This window comes from Microtus oregoni, unplaced genomic scaffold (assembly GCF_018167655.1).
Source record: "Microtus oregoni isolate MIOR12 unplaced genomic scaffold, Mior012 000038F_ref0000394, whole genome shotgun sequence".
NCBI classification, from domain to species: Eukaryota; Metazoa; Chordata; class Mammalia; order Rodentia; family Cricetidae; genus Microtus; species Microtus oregoni.
In genome coordinates this window covers 15439107-15456596 of record NW_024543097.1, presented here as the reverse complement: position 1 = coordinate 15456596, position 17490 = coordinate 15439107, and the positions used below count along the sequence as shown (strand labels likewise).

At 36.8% G+C, this 17490-nt stretch overlaps 1 pseudogene; it reads left to right on the top strand.

The window, feature by feature from the left end:
• Positions 1 to 3988: 3988 nt before the first annotated feature.
• Positions 3989 to 5923, top strand: LOC121433383 (annotated as a pseudogene).
• The last annotated feature ends 11567 nt before the right edge of the window (positions 5924 to 17490 follow it).

Here is a 17490-nt window from a genome sequence, read left to right as displayed (position 1 = left end):
CAAAATTGGAAAATGTTAAAGAAATTGATACTTTTTAAGATAAGTACCATATACCAAAGTTAGACCAGGACCAGGGGAACAATCTAAATAGACCTGTTAGTTGTGAAGAATTAGAAGTTGTTATAAAAAACCTCTCTACCAAAAAAAGCCCAGGTCCAGATGGTTTCAATGCAGAATTCTACCAGAACTTCCAAGAAGACCTAATACCCATACTCCTTAATGTATTTCACTATATAGAAACAGAAAAGTCATTGCCAAATTCCTTTTATGAAGCTACAGTTACCCTGATACCAAAACCACACAAAGACACAACCAAGAAAGAGAATTACAGGCCGATCTCCCTCATGAATATCGATGTGAAAATCCTCAATAAAATACTGACAAACTGAATCCAAGAACACATTAGAAAAATTATCCATTATGATCAAGTAGGCTTCATCCCAGGGATGCAGGGCTGGTTCAACATACGAAAATCTATCAATGCAATCCATCATATAAATAAATTGATAAAAATATGATCATTTTATTAGATGCTGAAAAAGCATTTGACAAAATTCAACATCCCTTTATGATAAAGGTCTTAGAGAGATTAGGGATACGAGGGTCATACCTAACTATAATAAAAGCTATTAATAGCAAGCGGACAGCTAAAATCAAATTAAAAGGAGAGAAACTCAAAGCCATCCCACTAAACTCAGGAACACGACAAGGATGTCCATACCTCTTCAATATAGTGCTCGAAGTTCTAGCAATAGCAATAAGACAACATAAGGGGATCAAAGGGATTTGTATTGGAAAGGAATAAGTTAAACTTTCGTTATTTGCAGATGATATGATAGTGTACATAAGCGATCCCAAAATCTCCAGCAAAGAACTCCTACAGCTGATAAACACCTTTAGTATCTTGGAAGGACACAAGATCAATTCCAAAAAATCAGTTGCCCTCCTATACACAAAGGATAAGGAAGCAGAGAGGGAAACTAGAGAAGCATAACCTTTCATGATAGCCACAAATAGCATAAAATATCTTGGGGTAACTCTAACCAAGGAAGTGAAGGATCTATTTGACAAGAACTTTAAGTCTTTGAAGAAAGAAATTGAGGAGGATACCAGAAAATGGAAGTATCTCCCCTGCTCTTAGATTGGGAGGATCAACATAGTAAAAATGGCAATTCTACCAAGGGCAATTTATAGATTCAATGCAATCCCCATTGAAATCTCATTGAAATTCTTCACAGACCTTGAGAGGCCATTAATCAACGTTATATGGAAAAACAAAAAAAAACCAGGATAGCCAAAACATTCTTATACAATAAAGGAAATTCTGGAGGCATTGCCATCCCTGACTTCAAACTCTATTACAGAGCTTCAGTATTGAAAACAGCTTGGTATTGGCATAAAAACAGAGAAGTCTATCAATGGAATAGAGTAGAAGACCCAGATTTTAACCCACAAACCTATGAATACCTGATTTTTGATAAAGGAGCTAAAAGTATTCAATGGAAGAAAGAAAGCATCTTCAACAAATGCTGCTGGCAGAATGGGTTGTCAACCTGTAGAAGAATGAAAATAGATCCATATCTATTACCATGCACAAAACTCAAGTCCAAATGGATTAAAGCCCTCAATATCAGTCAGAACACACTGAACCTGATAGAAGAGAAAGTGGGAAGTACTCTACAACATATGGGCACAGGAGATCACTTCCTACGTATATCCCCAGCAGCACAGACATTAAGGACAACATTGAATAAATGGGACCTCCTGAAACTGAGAAGCTTCTATAAAGCAAAGGACACTGTCACTAAGACAAAAAGGCAACCCACTGACTGGGAGAAGATCTTCACAAACCCTACAACAGATAAAGGGCTGATCTCCAAAATATATAAAGAACTCAAGAAACTAGACTTTAAAATGCTAATTAACCCAATTAAAAAATGGGGCACAGAACTGAACCGAGAATTCTCAACAGAAGTAATTCAAATGGCCAAAAGACATTTATGGTCATGCTCAACCTCCTCAGTGATCAGGGAAATGCAAATTAAAACAACATTGAGATACCATCTTACACCTGTCAGAATGGCTAAAATCAAAAACACCAATGATAGCCTTTGCTGGAGAAGTTGTGGAGTAAGGGGCACACTCATCCATTGCTGGTTGGAATGCAAACTTGTGCAACCACTTTGGAAATCAGTGTGGCGATTTTTCAGGAAATTAGGGATCAACCAACCCCAAGATCCAGTAATACCACTCTTGGGAATATACCCAAGAAATGCCGTATCATATGACAAAAGCATTTGTTCAACTATGTTCATAGCAGCATTATTTGTAATAGCCAGAACCTGGAAACAACCTATATGCCCTTCAATGGAAGAATGGATGAAGAAAGTGTGGATTATATACATATTAGAGTACTACTCAGCAGTAAAAAACAATGACTTCTTGAATTTTGGATGCAAATGGATGGAAATAGAAAACCCTATCCTGAGTGAGGTATCCCAGACTCAAAAAGATGAACATGGGATGTACTCACTCATAATTGGTTTCTAGCCATAAATAAAGGACATTGAGCATATAATTTCTGATCCTAGAGAAGCTAAATAAGAAGGTGAACCCAAAGAAAAACACATAGTCATCCGCCTGGATATGGGAAGTAGACAAGATTGCCGGGCAAAAACTGGGAACTTGGGGAACCTTCATCTGGCGATGGATCGAGATAGAGACAGAGACCCAAATTGGAGCACGGGACTGAGCTCTTAAGATCCAAATGAGGAGCTGAAGGAGGGAGAACATGAGCAAGGAAGTCAGGACCATGAGGAGTGCACCCACCCACTGTGACAGTAGAACTGATCTATTGGGAGCTCACCAAGGCCAGCGGGACTGGGACTGAATAAGCATGGGATGAAACCGCGTTTTCTGAACGTGGCAGACAATGAAGGCTGATGAGAAGCCAAGGACAATGGCACTAGGTTTTGATCCTAATATATGAACTGGCTTTGTGGGAGCCTAGCCTGTTTGGATGCTCACCTTTGTGGTCCTGGATAGAAGTGGGAAGACCTTGGACTTCCCGCAGGGCAGGGAATCTGGACTGCTCTTCAGGGAAGGGAGTTGGGGGAGGGAGAGAGGAGGAGGGGAGTGGGGGGAGTAGAGTGGGGGGAGGGGGCGTGGTGTGGGAGAAGGGGGAGGGAAATGGGAAAGGGGAGGAGGCGGAAATTTTTTTTTCAACAACTAAAAAAAATAAACAAAAAAAGATAATAAGAACTTAAGGATTGTGTATAAGTCAGTAGATTTAGATGACATGCAGAATAATGTATCAATAGAAATGACAGGCATACCTACATGGGCCTTGCTCATCTTTCCTTGAAGATTTGTGTGACATCGAAATGACTCAAGGGGCGCTAATGGAACCGGGGTTAAGACTTCATGTGTTTAATAAATATCTTGAAGAAAAACTGAAAAAAAAAATTGCAAACACCAACGACATCAATTATTTTTACACAGAAAAACATTTGAAAACGCTAGATCATAAACCACAGATTATGCCTAGGTAAAAGACAAAACTTCAGTCCTTTAACATCAGGCCAAATAAAGTAAAAATGGTAAGTTGTCTATCATTTCTGATCCCTGCCTGAAGGAGCATTAAACTTCTTCTGGGAGCAGGACCCGCCCATAAGCAGGGCTCCAAAGCTCGCATGCTCCCTCTGCTGCTGCAGGAGACTCCGCCCTCCGACAGGAAACTCCGCCCAGTTTCTCCCTGTCCCGCCCCTCTGCCCGAATATCCTGCCCAGCTCCTCCCCGTGGCTCCTGCTCAACTCCTCCTTCGCCTTGGTCCCGCCCCCTGGGCCTCTCTCCTTGAGGCTGGCGACCAATATGCATGCCTGGGTGGTGTCACTTCCGCCAATGGGCTCCAGTCTCTGGAAGGAGCTGTAGAATAGTGGCAGCGAATTCTGCCTCTAGTTAATTGGCTGCTGGAGGAGCTGGCTGAGCCATGGCAACAGTGGTGGAGGAGGTCCAGAAGCATTCTGTACACACACTGTTGTTCAGGACACTGAAGAGGACCCATGACATGTTTATAGCTGATAATGGAAAACCTGTGCCTTTGGATGAAGAGAGTCACAAGCGGAAGATGGCAATCAAGCTTCATAATGAGTATGGTCCTGTCTTGCATATGCCCACTTCTAAAGAGAACCTTAAAAAGAAGGGACCTCAGAACGCGGCAGAGTCACATCCCCATAAATAATATCCTGCCAATCAAGGACAAGATGTTGAATACCTGGTGACAGGTACCCATCCATACCCACCAGGACCTGGTGTTGCCCTGACCGCCAACACCAAGGTCCAGAGAATGCCCAGTGAGTCAGCCGCACAGTCCTTAGCTGTGGCGCTGCAGAATCAAGCCAGAGCTGATGCAAATCGTACTGGACCTGCTGAGAGTGAGTACCGACACCCAGGAGCTTCTGACCATTCCCAGCCCACAGCAATGAACTCTATGATCATGGAGGCCGGCAATAACAAGAACTCTGTATTAATGACTAAAAAAGCCCCTACAATGCCCAAACCTCAGTGGCACCCACTGTGGAAACTCTATAGGGTTATCAGTGGGCATCTTGGCTGGGTTCAGTGCATTGCTGTGGAACCTGGCAATCAGTGGTTCGTTACTGGCTCTGCAGACAGAACTATAAAGATTTGGGACTTGGCTAGTGGCAAATTGAAGCTGTCGTTGACTGGGTACATCAGCACAGTGCGTGGTGTGATCGTGAGCATGAGGAGCCCCTACTTGTTCTCTTGTGGAGAAGACAAGCAAGTGAAGTGCTGGGATCTTGAGTATAACAAGGTTATACGGCACTATCATGGCCATCTAAGTGCAGAGTATGGTCTGGATTTGCATCCAACAATCAACGTCCTGGTGACTTGTAGTCAAATTCAACTGCACGGATCTGGGACGTGAGGACTAAAGCCAGTGTGCACACGTTGTCCGGACACACAAATGCAGTTGCTACTGTGAGATGCCAGGCTGCAGAACTGATGTGGGAGCGATTTCTTTCTAATCTGTTGCTTTCGTTGGTTAATTAATAAAGAAACTGCCTAGGCCCATTTGATAGGCCAACCCTTAGGTGGGTGGAGTAAGCAGAACAGAATGCTGGGAGAAAGAAGCTGAGTCAGTGAGTCGCCATGATTCTCCTACAGGATACAAATGTAGGTTAAGATCTTCCCTGGTAAGACACCTTGTGGTGTTACAGGGATATTAGAAATGGGTTAGATTGATATGTAAGAGCTAGCCAATAAGAGGCTAGAACTAATGGGCCAGGCAGTGTTTAAAAGAATACAGTTTCCATGTAATTATTTTGGGTAAAGCAAGCTGGGTGGCAGGAAGTGGCCCTGCCGCCCCTATTACAACACAGAACCACAGATTATCACCGGGAGTCACGATACCACAATAGGATTATAGGATCTGGTGGCTGGAAAGACAAGAGTGACATTGATGAATCATAAGAACTCTGTCAAGGCTGTGGTCTTACATCCACGACATTACACATTTGCATCTGGTTCTCCAGATAACATAAAGCAGTGGAAGTTCCCTGATGGAGGCTTCATTCAGAATTTCTCCGGTCATAATGCCATCATCAACACACTGGCAGTCAATGCCAACGGAGTACTTGTGTCTGGACCTGACAATGGCACCATGCACCATTGGGACTGGAGAACTGGCTACAATTTTCAGGGGGTCCATGCAACCGTCCAGCCTGGGTCTTTGGACAGTGAGTCGGGAATATTTGTTTGTGCTTTTGATCAGTCAGAAAGCCGGTTGCTAACAGCAGAAGCTGACAAAACCATTAAAGTTTACAGAGAGGACGTGACCACAATGAAAGAAACTCACCCAGTCAGCTGGAAACCAGAGATTATCAAGAGGAAGAGATTTTAGTGGGCACTGTCTTCATGGCTGTCCCCCTGTTCCTAGCTTGGCATTGATGCGGAAGTCACTGATGCTTTGTACTTTACAATAAACTGCTCTCTGTGCCCCCCCCCCAAAATAGACCTTTATGATCTACAGACTTGGTGGGTATTTGAATTTGTGATACTTACAGTCATAGTTAGTATAATTGATAGAGGTCTAATCTACCCTACTGCTTGGACATTTGCTACAACTTTAATTAAAAACTCAATGAGAGAATCCAAAAGATTTCTTCTCTATCACTGTGCTCCAGATTAATCAGACAAGGGGGGCCACTGTTGAATCTGACAAGGGATAATTATATTGAACTTACTAGATAGTTATTGTTAGGAAACATTTCTAGACATCTAACAACTAGTAATAAACATGAATCTTTGACTCACACTACCATTCAGGGTTCTGTGGACAGCAATCATTGCTGTGACAGTGTTTGACTTTGAAGCAGATAACAGGCATGTATATTGTGCACTATGAAACAAGTAGATTCCTTAAACTCTGGTTCCCATCTCACGATGCACATATTTTGGAACAAGTTCGGAAATTGAATAGGATGCTTCCTCATTGTCTCTTAGACTTGAGGGTGAAAGAAAGCAATATGGACATGCTTCTTGCTGATTGAAATGTGATAAACTGTTTTTTCTTCTTTTGTTCACATCCCAGAATCCAGCTGGTGCTGCCAATATTGAATTAGTATAGAGCTGTTCACTGGATAATGGGAAACCACACTCTCAATAAGTTATTTTTGCTCCTCAGTACTATCACCTGCCAACAGCACCTCAAAAGGAGTAAGTAGTAGGAACACCTCTCTCATCTATGTAAATATTATGGTTAGCTTTTTCTTATGCTAACAGAGGTCTTTCTTTTATATTACATAAGGTTTAAGAAAATGTACCCTAATAGAAAAACATTTATCATATAATTTTAAGTAAGAAATGTCTTTACTAAGTGAATATAAAATTATTGCATTTTCATCTATATCCTAATGCTGATTTTAACCATATTTTTAGAGTTTTTTTATTGAATTGTTCTCTATTTAGATTCCTTTTTTTGTCTGTCAAAGAAGAATTTCAAATATACAGCTTCTACAATTATCTGTTGACTTTTTGAACTTTGTATTTCAAATTATTATCCATTCAGCATAAATGTAAGACAAATTTACAAGTTACCAGTTACTTTGAAAGATATTACTCCTACTACTATAAGTTAGAAAAAGTGGCATTAAAGATGTGGTAGAGTGATATAAGCACATGCCAATACTACTCAGAGGAGCACAGAGGTACTTCTATTTGTTATATACGTTTTCTATAAAATATAGCATATCAGTGCATTCATGTCTGTCCCATTAATACACACAATTTAATAATGCTGGTTGTATCGCTTTTCTATGACATATTTAGTTATTATTTATTTTGAATAAACAGGGGAGTCTCCAAATACAAATAGTATAAGCAATATTGAAATTAGTTCTCTTATTTCTTGTGATCTCAAAGGTAAAATTCTGTTGTAAAATTAGGGATACCGCAGACTTTAGTGGAATTAACTCTAGTAATTTTTTTATAAGTACATATATTTTTTTCCTAAAGTCTGAAGAGATGGCTCAAAAGGGTAAGAGTACTGCCTGCTCTTCCAAAGGTGTTGAATTCAATTCCCAGCAACCACATGGTGGCTCACAACAGTCTGTAATGAGATTCGATATTTTCTTGAAGAAGGGATCTATCTGGTCAGTCATCCTCATCAGCTTAGGTCATGAAACACAATAGGGACAAGTTCAACAAAACTGTCATATACTGGCTGCCTATGCATGCTTCAGTATTGCCAGGGCATAAAAATTAATTAATTAATTAATTAATTAAATTTGTACCTAAGTGATAATCTTACGATATCTTTTGTACGTCCTTATGAGGCCTGGACGTGTAACTTCCTGAGCCTAGCCTGAGTTGGCATGAGGCCTAGTATAACTTCCTGAGACTAGCTAAAATTTGAAGACCTGTCTTTGGCTACCCAACCTAGACCCACCTCTGCCCAGCCACTGCTAGTCCAGCAGAATATTATTGGACCTTGTTCCTTACTCCATCTCAACCCATTCCAAGTTTCCCCACCCTGTCACAATCCTATATAAGTCCTTGATTGATACCATTAAATGAGATACTCCCTATTGGCCAGGGTGGAGGGCTGGGTCGTCAGACACTCACCATCCTGCTCAGCCTTAGGGAAATCTAGCACGTCTGTCTCTGGCCCCCACTCTTTCTGCCAGAGGACACGGAAATCTTTAATATAACACTATTGTTTATTTACTTATTTTATGTTTTATGCAATATTTGTGATAAAATAAAAATATACAAATGAATGTTTTTCATGAAGACATAAGCATTATAGAATTACACGACACTTTTAGAAATGAATAAAAACTTGAATCATTTAATGGAGTTCATCTTTAGAAACTGACCAATGGTTATTTAAAATATAGCTCAGATTCAAAGTTCTTGCCTATCTTGTGCGGGGTCTTAGATTTGAGTCCTAGAACTGGAATTAGTTTATTAATTATCAAATTAATAATAGAATCAAACACTGAAGTATGTCTAATGAAGTAAACAAAATTGAAGGTCATATCATAATGACAAGTGAGAAGACATAATCATGCTATTAACTAATTGATACTCTCAAATGTATCCCTTTCCAAGTTAATTCGTTCTAATGTCTGTATTTATTATAGTTGCTTGCTATTAAAGAGTAGATTTTAGTAAAAACAAAATTGACTAATTCATTTAAGATTATTTTATAACATTTATCACATAGAGTTAATATATAAATTAAATCACGTTCATGAATGTCTTCTTAATATGATTTCAAAATAATGTTATGCATTTTCATAGAAAAGTAATATTTGATTCCCAATTCCAGTTGACATGATTTATTTTTCTTCCTAAAATAGAAAGTGAAAAAAATAATTTTATTTTATGGCCAGCAGTCATTCCTACTTCAGTTGAGAAGTTTGATAAATGTTTCTTGGAGAGGTCAGTTTAATCAATTGTACTTTGTGAACTAACTTCATCTAAGTTCATTGTAGAGCCCTACAGAAAAAGAATAAGCAATTCTCATACTTTTTCTTCCTTGTTTTTTTTTTCTATTGTTTTTTACATGTTTGTTTTCCAGGGACAGGGGGAGAGAGGAAGAGATAGAAAATATAGTGTATAGTGTTGGGGAGATGAGGAAGTAGGGATGGTTGGGTAAGGGTTGGGAGAGGGGGACCCTCATCAGTATATATTCTATGTTAAGTAATAAAAAAGTAAATTTAGAACTCTAAAATAAATTTTTCATACTTTCAAACGTATTGAAAATTTCTTGAAATTTTGATATCATAGAATTTCCTACATTTTTACTAATTATCTATTCAATTCTTATCACATTTACATTTTAAGATGAAAGTTTAAGGTCTGGATATATAATACTTATTTAATTGGTCTGGTTTTTACTTTCTTAAAGACCTTCTGGAAATATACAAATCCTTCAGATCAGATTTGATAAACTGATGTCATGTTCTTTATATTTGACCCATATCTAAATTTATATTATATTTTTAACCATAAACCAATTTACACAGTACTTAACATTGAAATAAATTTTAGTCAACCAATGGTATTTAGATGAGACATTTTACAGTAATCTGATTTTCTTACGTTAATGGCATACTTACACTGCCAAAATTTTATATAAAATCATATGAGATTTGATAATTATGGTAGTGAATTTTCTGAAAACTTGTCTTGAAATTAATTAGAGGAATTTCAAAAAATCATGTGCTGATAATTTCTCTTTGTCTTATTTAAACAAGTATGCTTGTTAAACTATTTAAAATAAAAATATATTCAGTTTCAAACCTGTAAACAGTAAAAAACTAATGACATTTGTACACATATTTCTTTCTAACTGATGACAGTTAAAATAAAAAGGGACTCCTTTTAAATCGTCTAGTATAGAGGTCCATTTCACATATAGCATTCTTGGGATTTGTTATTTTGCTACCATCTTTTGTGCCTTCTAAAAATGTTGTCCATCCAACATCACAAAAATGTAAAATAGTGGTAATAAAAATGAAAAGACAATTGTATTTGTGTTGATATTATATATTCATTATTTGTTAAATACAATCTGATCATAATAAAAATAAAAACAAGAAATAGCTTACTCTCTCAACATCTGGAAAACTATCCTAACATATCCAGAAGCAGATAGTTAAAACAAATTCAGTGGTATTTTTGAGATTTTTTTCATCACATATTGGCTTGGTAAGGACATTTATTTAATCTAATAATTCTTTTAGTTGTATATTTTGATTTCTGATTTTCTAATTTGACAGTATGTATATGTTTGTGTTTCTCTGCTTTTCTTTATTTTTTTCTGTGTCTTTAGCTGGTTTTTAAATTCTAAAAAGAGAGAGAAAGAAGGCATGGAATTGGAAGGTGGAAGAGGAGATAAGGCAGAGGACACCATGAGTAGTATATATTATATGAAAAAAGAAGTAATAAGCAGAAAATGTGGAAATGAAGGCAAACCATAGTTACAAAAGGTTAAAAAAGTAAGCACTATTAAAGAACATTTAATATGTCATATTCTGCATGTCCAGACAATGTATGTTATGTGTCTTGGGTGCAGTTATATTTACAAAGTCCTAATAAAAAAGAACATAAAATAGAATATATTTTAAATATATTTTATCAAAATTTTATACAATATATTTAGTCATATTCTACACCCACCAAAATCATTTTCCCAAATTCTTCCAACTTCATGCTTTCTCTCTCTCTCTCTCTCTCTCTCTCTCTCTCTCTCTCTCTCTCTCTCTCAAGTCCAAACAAACCAAAGGATGGAAAACACCAATTTAAATCATACCAAGATAAAACACTCAAAAAATTTAATTTTGTGTTCATCAATATTTTTTCTTGGCATGATTCTTATCCTAGTGTGTGGTTAATATCCTTCCTGAGATTCCATTGGAGATATTTGATTTTTCCCTTTCCAATCCGGTATCAAGTAAATTTCTGCTATAGGGTGGGACTTTGCTTCTCCCTTCTCCATTCAGGGATTTTTGTCTTCATTCACCTTTGGGCAGGTTTTGTGCTGAGAGAGACTCTGAGATTGTATGTCACATTAGCCCTGCTGTATGTGCAAGAAGCTATCTAACTAACATTATCCAAAACCCGTACAACATACACTCTTTCTGTCTCTTCTTCCAAAAAGATCCTTCAACCTTGAGGGAAGGGGGTTGATTAAGAAAAAAAAAATCCCATTTGGGCTGAGTCCTTCAATGTTTCTTACTTATTATGCATTGTCCAGCTGTAAGCGTCTGTGTTAATTCTCATCAAGTATAAGAAGAGGCCTCTCTGATGAGGGTTGAATGATTTGCTAACCTATGGGAATAGCAATGTGTCATTATGAGTCATTTTATTGCTATGGTCCATTAGCAGATTAATAGTAGTAGGTTTTCCCCTAGGGTCCATGACATATCTAGTCTCAGGTTCTTGGCCACCTAAGAAGTGTCCTAAAATGCATGATCTAAGGAGACTAAAAGACAGAAATGAGATGATCATCATATTAGATGCAGAATGACAAAATCCTTACATCCCTTCATCATGTAACTACGGTGGGATTGATGATACAAGGAACTTACCTCAGCATAATAAAGGCAATTCACAGCAAGATAACAGCCAATACCAACCTAAATGAAGCAAAATCAAGACATTTCTACAAAATCAAGAAAAAGACAATGTTACACACTCTCTGCCCTCTCCATACCTATTTAATATAATACTTGATGTCTTAGCTAGAACAAAAAGAAAATGAAAGAGATAAATGGGATACAAACAGGAAAGGAAAAAATCAAAATACTCTTGTTTTCAGATATTTAATTTATAAAAGACCAAACGTCTCCACCATGATAATTGTAGAACTAGTAAACACTTTCAGCAAAGCAGCAGATCTCAAAATTAATGCATAAAAATCAATAGTTTTCCTATATATTAAAGGCACATTATTTACATCAGAAAATCATTGGATAATTCTAACAATGCATATAAAAGAAATGTTTTTTAATAATAATAACAATAAAACTTAAGGTCATTGAATTAAAATATGCAATTTGTTTTATATAATTGTTTTTTGCCATAAGAAAAATACCACATCATCTAAATATCAATAGAAATTAAATTGGTATAAGCATATGTGCTGCATCTCTTTAATTAAGAAGGATAACTGAGCAAAACTGATAGACAGGATTCATCTATGAAACACTCCCACTCCTAAAGTTCAGGGAACATTGTTGAAGAGGAGCTGAAAAGAAGGTAAGAGCCAGAAGAGTTTGCTGTGAGACTATGTCTTCATGTCAGAAGTTACCCATAAATTCTTACAAATATGACTGTCTAATAAGGAAAAAAAGTTGTCAGCAATAGATGTGCCCAAGTGAATGAGGAAAGCCCATGGGTCTTCAAAACTATACAAAGTACTATAGGCAGATAAATGATTCTCAGCATAACAGAAAATAGTTTCCTCCAGAAAAGAATATATCAATTGGCTATCTAGCATCAAATGGACAGTTCTGAAAGCATATACATATGAAAAACATTATAAAGACTGAGGAGGTTGCATTTAGGAGTGTGTGTGTGTGTGTGTGTGTGTGTGTGTTTGTGTATTCATGCAGCAACAATTAATAAAGAAGTCATAAGTATAAAAGGGGATGAGGGATATAAAAGACCCTTTGAAGGGAGGAAAGTGAAAAAATTATATAACTATATTATAATTTAAGGAAACATGATAAAGTGGGAAAGAAAGAAAATACAAATTTATAAAAAGAGAGCTACAGAGAGGCATATGTAAGGGGTTTCAGATAAGTAAAATAATGTATGATGAAGTGTCATTTGACAACAATCACGATTTGAACAAGAAGAGAAATGCAATGCAATCCAAAAGCCTTCAGAAAGACAGATTTTGAATTTTCAAAGTAGAGACAGTGACATTACTTGGTTTATTAAAAATCTCTCACACTGTAATCACATCCAACAACATCCATATTAATGCCTGAGAAGGTGGACTTTACAGATCTCTTCCTTCAAAATGCACTATTTGTAGAACACTAAGCCTGCTACATAGCCTAATAAAAAGGGAGACTCCTACCCTTCTGACCTGTCTTACAGAAATTCACTTCAGTGGATACATAGTCAGTGGAAGTTTATTGCTATTCATTCAAATTATAAGTTGGAGGAAAATAAACTTCATGATCTATAACTGACAATTGTGGCAATCTTTAAGCTTCTCTTCCTTAGTTTTATACTAGAGCTGATTTTCTGCTGAAAGTTTCATAATTGGGGGATTATTATTGTGGAAAATGAAAAGTATAGTTTGTTGATGAATACATGTTATGACTAAGTCAGAAAATTTAATCAAGTACTGCGACGCTATTTCTGGAGAAGACAAACTCCTGCTTAGATTTAGCTGGCTTTTTTTCCCCTTTAGATTTTTTGATCCTGCAGTCAACAAATGAATCATTTATTTGGTTTATGTGTTTATATTAATAACCAATATAGTGCATTTGTATAATTCCATTCAAAATAATAGTAATGGCTCAAAGAACAATCTATTCAATGAGCAAGGACTGGCAATATAACAGTTATCAACTGGCAAGCATCAAATTTTCTATAGAAAGAAAACATTTTCAAACCACTAATGTACCTAAAAAGAAAGTCACCCTATTTTGATTAAAGACTTTTAAACTGTAAATAATAATAATGACAGGGTTTTACTACAGTACAGTTTTATTGCTCACCTGATCTCTCCAGACAGTTATTTTGCACATGCACATTTATTCCAGCTATTACTACCATATCTCTCTTGGTAAACATATGCTTCATTTTAACTATCTCCATAATTGTGCAGAAAATACTGTCTGACTCCTTCCTCTCCTCTTCCTGCATTTTTTTCCTTTCTTCAGCTACGACTGTGCTTTGCATTTCACCCCTATTCCTACTACACTCTATTTTCCTTTATTCCCTGTATCAACAATTAGCAAAACTTATGGAACTTTGTATTTTATAAAAGTAATGTAAATAAAGTATAATGAGTTGATTTAATTATTTAACAAATAAACAAATTAAAGATTTGTTCACAATCCATTTTAAGTGATCCTTATTGAAAAATTATCTAAATAAAAATTAAATTGTGTTTTTCCATTTTAATTGTAACACCACAGGCAAGAACTTTTTCTGGATTTGTGTATGAAGGAATCCACCCTCCCTCTTTCTTTCTCTCTCTCTATCTTTTAAAAAATACTACTGTAAATGTTTTGAGCAAGACCATTTGCTTTTAATTTGAGGCATTAGGATCTGAGAGCACTATGTCACATCATCTTAAATGGCTTTTCATTTGATGGATTAATTATTGTCTACTGAGCCATAGCTATAGGTTGCACGGTATACTTATTCTGTCAGTTTGTTTTGCCACAATATACTTTGCAAATATATTATAGAAGACAGTTCTTATTTTTTTCTAAACATTTTATTCATAAATTCCTAAGTGATTCATTAATTTTTTTAAAAAAATTTCCTCAGTTAGTTGTATTATATTTAATTAGAACTCAGAGAAAGCTGCTTCTCTGTCTTTCAGATTAAAAGAGTTATTGGGATAGATAAGACAAGTATAAATAGGTAGGGAGAAAGATGATAGAAAGAACAATTGATTATAGATGACACAGACAGAGCTGGCTGGTGGTGGCGCACACCTTTAATCCCAGCACTCTGGAGACAGAGGCAGGTGGATCTCTGTGAGTTTGAGGCCAGCCTGGTCTACAAGAACTAGTTCCAGGACAGGCTCCAAAACTGCAGAGACACCCTGTCTCGAAAAACAAAAATCAAAAAAACAAACAACAACAAAAACTCAGACAGACAGCTAGCTAGCTATATTAGATATGTGATAGGTAGATGTTAGACAGATAGATGATAGACAGACAGATATATAGTAAGCAGAAGCTGCTTGTTCATTGCCAGCTGCCCAGACCATAAAATAATAACTCAGAATCCATATTATTTGTGGTACTCTTTGGCCATTAGCTTACCCGTATTTCTGGCTAATTCTCATATCTTAAATTAACCCATTTCTATGAATCTGTGTGTTGCCACATGGCTGCGGCTTACTGGCATGTTTCCATCTGATGTCTCTCTCTGGCAGGGCTATGTGGCTTTACTCTACTCCACCTTCTTTGTCCCAGCATTCAGATTAGTTTTTCAACCTAGCTCTACTCTTCCTTATCACAGGCCAAAGCAATTTCTTTATTTATTGACCAATGAAAACAGCACATAGCCAGAAGGACTTCCCAGACCAATAGATGGTAGTTTATGGATGTCAACAACAGATAGTTGACCTAACTGATAGCAGAAGGAAGATAAACAGCAGTAAATACACAAGTAGACATTGACTAAAATGATTGTGAAGACTGAGATTGCATTATATGATAATTGTAGATTTGTGCCCAAAGAAAACTAACGGGATACGGAGGTAGGATGTGGGGGATTTTCATTTTCAACAAGCTCTCCTAACATTTAGGAACAGTGACAACACAACAGATCATGTACTTAGAGAAATCAACCAGCAGTCCAGAGCTCAGAAAATATATTCCCACCTATTACTGATTAAAAGCACCACTGGATGTAGTGACACTGTTCTGTGGAGAATATTGAATGTTTTGTAAGTTACTATTTTTAGATACCATGCAAGTGGAACTATCAACAATAAATCTCCATCTGCACGCTACTTTGAAAACAGAGAGGTGTTTTCAAGAATCAGAAGTGATGCAGTCAGCAGCCAAACTAGTTCCTTTAAGAGTAAAATGCAAAGGGGAAGAAGTAAGCAGGGCCTTGCTTTAAAGAATCAACTCCAATTTGAAATATAAAAGGAACTTACTGGGTTATATCAGTGTTCAACAGATAAAGATATTTCAGTGTATGCTTGATGCAATATTCAAGCTTAAGACGTGATTACATTTCTTCTTGCTTTGCATCCTAAAACCAAGATTTAAAAACACTTACGCAGGTTCTTTTGCAGTTCTTATCTTGTTGTTCATTTCTCCATCTAAGATCAAAAGGTGGGATAATCTTCATTTCATCAATAAAATAGTCACAAGCATATTAGTGGTAAGCATGGACAGTAACACATTCTTGGCATTTTGGTACTCTTCTATAGAGTGAAGTTATTTTAATATGCAAGGACCTTTGTATTAACATGGAGCCTTAAAATTTTTCTATTCTAAGTAATGAGAAAGTTTAACAGGACTGGAGAGATGGCGCAGCAATTGAGAGTAGTGGCTGTTCTTTCAAAGGACTGGGTTCAATTCCCAGCACTTACATGGCAGCTCACAACTGTCCATTATTCCAGCTCCAGGGGATCTGACACTCTCAAACATACATTCATGTAGTCGGAACACCAATGAACATAATTAAAAAAAAATAAAATGTGTATCTTGTTCAGACATTTAACCAGACTTTTGCGTCGTAAATCACTCTGGCTATAATCCAAAAAACGAACAGCCCATTCACTTTGTTTCAATATGTAATTTGAGAATTGTTCTAGTTCAGGCAGCCTTGATCCTGGCTTGCATAAGTGTCATCAACGCACATTATAATTTTATGTTTTTCCCTTAATTTTCATTCTTACATGGGCTCTTCTTTTACATCCTAAGCCTGGCTGACAGTGCCTTTCCTACACTTTCTCTTGTCTATATCTAGTAAACTCTCCACCTCTAACTTAGAAAAACCATATACTTGAAACCCACTTGATAAAACTCTGATTGCTGGGGCATTTTAACCTACTTTCACCAGAGAGGAAAATGATCTCTACAAATTTATTGCATTGTTATTCTTAGATAATCTTAATCTAGATATTGAGGTGAACTATCTCATTTCAGAAAAAGCAGCATAGTTAGGAAATTCCAGATACTAGAGAAAAGAGAGAGAGATTATAAATCTCATTATTACTTTAAAAACCTCCTGAGGTTTTGAGATTTTGAAATTCATTTCTAACTGACAAAAACACACAGGATTTGTACATTTTAATCTAATGGGGTAATATTTCATTTTTCATGTGGTATCTAAAGTAACGTAGAGACATTTAACTTCTTAAATGCTTATCATCTCTTTAAGTTCTGAAAACTTGTCTTTCTTTGTCAAGAAAGTTTTAACCATCTGCCCAGGAGAGCAGAGCATGGCGTCTCTGTCTGAGGCGTCTGCTCCCAAGAGGAGAGCTGTCGAGTCTGAGCTCACTTCCTCTTCCTCCCAGCGTTCTGTTCTGTTTACTCCTCCCACCTATCTTCTAACCAATGAGGGCCAAGCAGTTTCTTTTTATTTAACCAATGACCTTCCTCCATCAATACAGCATGCAGTCTGCAGGTGGAAAATTAAGAGACTGACCCAGTCTTCAGTTTCTGATAGAAATGTGGCTCATATCTTTCTCCTTTGGTAGTCACTGGCAAGTGCCAATACTCTTGCTTAAGGGGCCCC